Here is a 6,000-nt window from a genome sequence, read left to right as displayed (position 1 = left end):
GGTTGTCTGCTCCCTGATCCGCCAATGTTGCCAACGTGCCGTTGTCTCTTTTCCTTCCCGCGTCGGGGTCACCAAATGTTAAGACGGACCCGCGGGGTCCCGTCTTTGCGTGTTCTTTCGGAAGGAGAGACTCACACTGGCAACTATGGTTAGACGCAGACAGCCGTTTATTCACAGAATCTTAACTGGTACAACGAATCTACAAGCATGCATTCGTTGGAGAAGGCGTTCTCCCTTCTCGTTCAAACTTGACACAATTATACTTCGCGCTGCCTGGAGTCCCCGGTCAGTTCGCCTTCCCCATTGGTCCATTCATCTGCGTGCGCTGGGGATCTGTCCTCCTATTGGCCGCATCCAAGTGCCTGTCCAGCTCCTGCTGTGCTTGACAATGGCTCAGCCATCCCCGGGAGCGGTTCCGATCCCGTATTCAATAGTTCATTGTTTCAAGGAATTACTATGCGTCTGACAGGCTAGCCATTTTCAATAGTTTCAGTTTAACTAAATTGACAATTACACTTATCAACTTTAGACTTAAATAGAGCCATTCACACTTAACAGTTACAGGTTCCGATAGAGCAATTCACACTTGTCTAACAGTTACAGATTCCGATCGGTTTCTTTATTAATCCCGAGTTTCGATGGGGCAATTGATACTGGCTGGTATTTACAGGCTCCAAGATTTAATTAACATTATGCATATCCCTTACAAGCTCCAGCCAGGTAGTCATGCAGTCGCCAGCAGCAGCTCGCTTGGCTGTTGTTAACCATTTCAGGGCTGGAACTAGAAGTGTCTGTTGCAGAACTAGTGTCACCCTCCCTAGCCCTACATTAAAAACCCCAATGAAATCTCCCCAACAGACCTTACTTTGTAATCGGTAAAATACGTAAAAACGATCACAAAGGTGATTACGCAGGTATGGTCGGAGACCATAACAAACATTAAAAAAAAAACACTATAGTCACATCCCCCGTTTACTCCCGCCGTTTACCCGCGCTTCATGGAATGTCTTCACTTTGACATTCAGAGCACTGGGCAGAAATCACATCGCGTCAACACCGACCTGCGGCCTTCATGATGCTTTGTTTTAATTAAACAGTCGGAATACCCTGGTCTGCACCAGTTCTAAGTCAGCTGCTAGGCGCCGGCCGCGGCCACCCGCCTGCCATGGAAGGATGACTGGCACCGCAGCTGGGACGATCCACAGGAAGGGCCCGGCGCACGTCCAGAGTCGCCACCGGCCCCCGTGAGGGGACGGAGCCTCGTGCAGGAAACATGAAAATTCCTCACTCCAGACAGAGTCTCAGGGAAAGGAAACACTGGGCAACTCAGCTGCTGATTCCAAGTAGAATATTACCTTCAAAAACAGTAAAATTCTCCCTCCCATGGTCACAATGCTACTCCAGGAAACCCAACTCAGCTCTCTCTCTCTCCAAGGCAGCACTGTGTTACCGTGGGGACTGGAGGGTCCCGCTCCCCTTCAGCTGATGGAGCCGTTACCTGGACCCTTTTCAGCAAACAGCATTTTTACCCCACGGACTGATCCTGGGAATTGGGCAGGGTGGGCTTGGAGATGGGACCCACTGAAGCCTGCATTAACTAAGGTGATGTTCCAAGGCATTATTGGATAGCCATGGACAACTGTCGGCAAAAATACTTTCCCCTCCAGTATCTTAGTGTCTGACATAAGGAATAACCAGCAAGTGCTTTGGTGGATGCATTACCACAGGGATGGAGACATTCCGATGAGAAGGTTTAGTCATTACGTGGGTAACTGGATATTCCCATGGGGAAGTTCAGAGAGATCCTGGTAGAAACCCAACAGCATTTCTAGTGGATTGTCCCCATGAGCCCTTCAGTGTACGGTGTGACCATAAGTGAAGATGAAGAGTGACACTGCAGTTCTTGCAGCATTGTCCTATTGACACACGGCCAACCTCATGGCCGATGGGGGAGGCCTGGACCCTGGCTCAGCCCCTCCCAGCTGGTTGGTCAGCTTCCTCCAGCTGTGATTGGATTACAGGTGAATAGCCTCAGAATGAGGGAATTAACATTCATCCATCCCGTGGGTCAGGCAAGTGAAAGGATGGCCTATGAACTGTATCCAGTTCCCCCCCAATCCTGGGCAGTTGCAGCTTGAGGACCACAGCAGACTTGTGCAAGTGGTTTCTAGAGGCATCTCTTTCCTCGGGGTTGTGCTGGGATCCCTGTAACTGGGGGAGCTGCTACAGTGGGTCGTTGTCAGTGAGACAGACATTCCCTGGAGGCTGTTTCCTTACCCAGTGCAGGATGGAGCACTTCCAACTGCATTTCTTCATTTTCCTACTTTGTACCCAAGGCTTGGTACCCAGGTACCTTGGCACCCCAGAGGATGCTGGAATGGCACCTTTACCCACTTCACTGTGGTCCTGTATCCCTGTACTGGGGTACAGCTCGTTCTGTATAAAGCATGGTTCAGCAGTGCTATTTGGCTATAATGTCAGTGAAGAATTAAGGAACAGGATTTTAGAATGCTCATCTGTTCACAATGTGATTCTAACGTGATTGGCAGATATACAGAATGGAGCATACAAAACAATGTCAGCTGCTATCAGAGCAGGACGGGGAGTGTACTGTGAGCAGCATAAATCACAAGTAAACTCATTAACTTTCAAGACTTTTGCCCGAAACATCAATTCTCCTGCTCCTCAGATGCTGCCTGACGTGCTGTGCTTTTCCAGCACCACACTCATCTGTCATCCTCACTTTCTCCTCATTAACACTCATTGCTGTCAGAGACAGGAATCCTGTATAATTACTGGGTGAGCCTGGTGTAATTCCTGCAGGACTGTATTACCCTCACACAAAGCATTTGTCTGTTCTGTCCTTGTGCCTGTGTATCACAATCTAAACCAACCCCCCCCCAAGAAACAACAAGTCAGAAGGCAAATCAATCATAGCCATCCACTTCTCCAGCCCCACAACTGCACCTGAAGGTGATCACCCTCTGTCCCTGCATTGACTATATTTTTTCCATTTAGTGTTAAATTTGCTTTTGTCTCATTAATAAATGATTTAAACCTTCCTTCCGGCTGTGCTGCCCTTACAGGCTTTGGGATGTTTGGAACCATCAAAAGGGAGATTTGTTGCTGCTCTGTCCCTAACCCCACAGGCCCCATTATTTCTATTCAGTGAGTTCCTACAGGGTGAGGTCTCACTGGAACACAGTGACCGTGTTATTGGAGAATGACCTGTCCACCCAACAGTGAAACCAGGTTCTAATCCTGGGCCTTAAATCTGTCCAAGTGGTTGGTGGATCACAAGAAGCACCTTCAGAACAAGGCGGGAGGAGAAATGACTGTTTCCAACTTGCTTTCAGTCTGAGAACTCAGCCAGATACAAGTGTTTCGGAGCTGTACGTTCAGAGTTTATTTTCAGACCTTACGTGACAGTTGCTCATGTCTCCCTCCCTCCATAGGGATAAAGACCCGAGGGGGAGGGGTGAGAAATCCCTGAGCCATGGATGGGATTAGATGATCCCTGGCCAAGGACGGTCCAGTTTGTCCAGGCCTTAGCTGTGACTGTGTGGGAGGGGCGACATACTCAGTGACTGTCCAATTTTGCATATGCCCCTGTTTCACTAACACTGGGACAGCCCTGACTCATTGTTAGGGAGTAGCACTGGGGAAAGGGAACGTTTGCTGAGGAAAGCATCTTTGGCAGAAAGCCTCCTCTCTCCTGGGAGAAGCTTTGCCCAGTAATAATTACATTGTGGTCACAGATGGAGGTTATTTCCCTCCCTCCCCCAGCACGTAGCTGCTGTAAATAGTCTCCGGGCAGCTCAGTGATATTTTCCTAAAACAAAGTTACACCTTAGACTTGGGGATCCCTGAAAGGCATTTTGCATCCAGGACACGAACTGCCTCCAGTCAGTAGCTTTGAGCCAATGGGGATTAAGGAAATCAGTGACAAAGCAACAGCTGTTTAGGGGCTAAGGGGAGGTTGGAGTTTCATTAGAGTTCAAAGTTGAGGCATTTCCAAGATGCATACTCTTTATAGTGTTGGAAACCTAAAGCAGATACTGGACTTGTACTTGAAGTAATTTTATAGAGTGGGAGAAATAGACGGCTAATAAAACATCAAAAAGTCGATCAAAAGCTAATGAACAGGTTCAGAGACTAAATTCACCCATTCAAGTCAAACATCTAATCCAGGCCCTTGACTAACAAGCCACACCTAGATTTGATTTGGATTCAGTTAAGTTTAACAAGATTCTTTCTAGACTTTCTGCAGCATTAAAGATTTTAAGAAGAAAGGTGTTATTTGTAAAACACAAACTCCAGCCCTACACCCAGTGTCCCAGTCTGGAGAAGAGTCAAGTCTGAACTGTGGCCTCACAGCTCCATCACCTTGGGGGCGGGGGGCAGGGGGTTAAATTCGGTCATTGATTAAAGCTAGAACATGCACTACATTAATTCCTGTAAATCACCACCTATTCCCCTCAGTCACAGTTCCAGTTCCAAAAGGATAATTATTTTTAATCCACATGAGAAATATTCATCAATTCAGGAATCAAATATATTCCCAGTTTTCATCAAAGTGAAGAAATGAGCATCAATTTGAATATTGAAATTAACAGCAAAACTACTTTCACTTGGTAAACAAGGAAAAAAAAAATTGGAATTCAAATCCATGTCTTTTAATTTGATTTGTTTGAAGAAAATTCACAACAGAAAATGTGTTTCAGCTCATTTTCAGAGCAGATTTGTCTATTGCTAGGCTTTGTCCTCCCTCTATTATACTTAAAATTAAAGGTTTATTGTAACATTTCTATCTTGAGAAAGGTGAGATAATCAAGTGAGTTCCCAGTCTCTAAACCCTCCCTTGTCTGGCTGCCATTTCAGCATCTTGACCCTCAATAGAATAATTTAACAGTCACACACTGCAATGTTTCTAATGACATTGCCAGATTCTAACCAACATTACACCCAACACAACACATTTCTCTCTACTTTCCCCCACACCCCCCTCAGTAACTCTACAAACACCTCCCTCAGGTCTGTATTTATAATGGAGGAAGACCATGTGGGTGTTGGGAGGGAGTGGTAAAAACAACCATCTTCATCTGGGACAAGAATGGTCTCTTGGGATCAGCAAAGGATTGTATTGGAGATACCGCCACCTGGTGCCCTGGAGGACTTCAATCCTGTTTGAACAGGAACCGCACCGTGTGAATGGCGGGGTATTGATGCAGAACAACAGGGGGCGCCCTTTATAGACACCGGAAGGAGTGAGCTTTCTCCACCCTGACAGGCCTCATCTCCAACTATAAATAGAGGATTGGCCCAGCAGTTAGCAATATAGGATAGGAAAGAGAGAAGTTGTGATTCTGGGGATGTAAAAACACTGTGTAATTTCTTCATATAAAATGCTTTTTAATAGAAAAGACTTTTTGGTATCAAGCTGAAGAAATGAAGTCTTCTAAAAGGTCTTTTTATAATGGCTTTATTTTGAATGTACCCAATGTGATGTGACCAGCAGTTATTTCTTCCTGGATTTCAGGGTGTGGGTAAATGTCAAAAAAACCCACAAGATTAAATCTGTAATTGAACATTTTCATTTTTCATCTGTTTCAAACAGACTCTTAACAGTAGAAAATTGTTGATTTGAAAGTGAACTAAAGCCTTAGTCTTTGGAAATATTCAACTCATTGGGATGAAAGATTAATGTTTCAGGTCTGATCCTCTATCAGGTCCTGGTAACAAATGGTTCCTGTCTAGAACATGTGGAAGGGTTAAGAGATTAAAAAGATTCTGCTGGGAATGGAAGGGGAGCGAGCAGTTTCCAGGTTTGTGATGGTAATGAGTGGGTGGGGAACTCCATGCCTGTAGAAGAGGAGATGATGGACCATTTCAGAAGGATATGACATGGGAAGGAAATGAACTTGCAAAGTGAGAGCAAGAGTTGGGGATAGGTTGGGGCAGAGTTTCTTCTCTCTCTTTCCACCCCCTTCCCCCCCCCCC

Source organism: Chiloscyllium plagiosum, unplaced genomic scaffold (assembly GCF_037043375.1).
Source record: "Chiloscyllium plagiosum isolate Xiang-an unplaced genomic scaffold, Cpla_swu_hap1 HiC_scaffold_5, whole genome shotgun sequence".
NCBI classification, from domain to species: Eukaryota; Metazoa; Chordata; class Chondrichthyes; order Orectolobiformes; family Hemiscylliidae; genus Chiloscyllium; species Chiloscyllium plagiosum.
Note: the sequence above shows the minus strand (reverse complement) of the source record.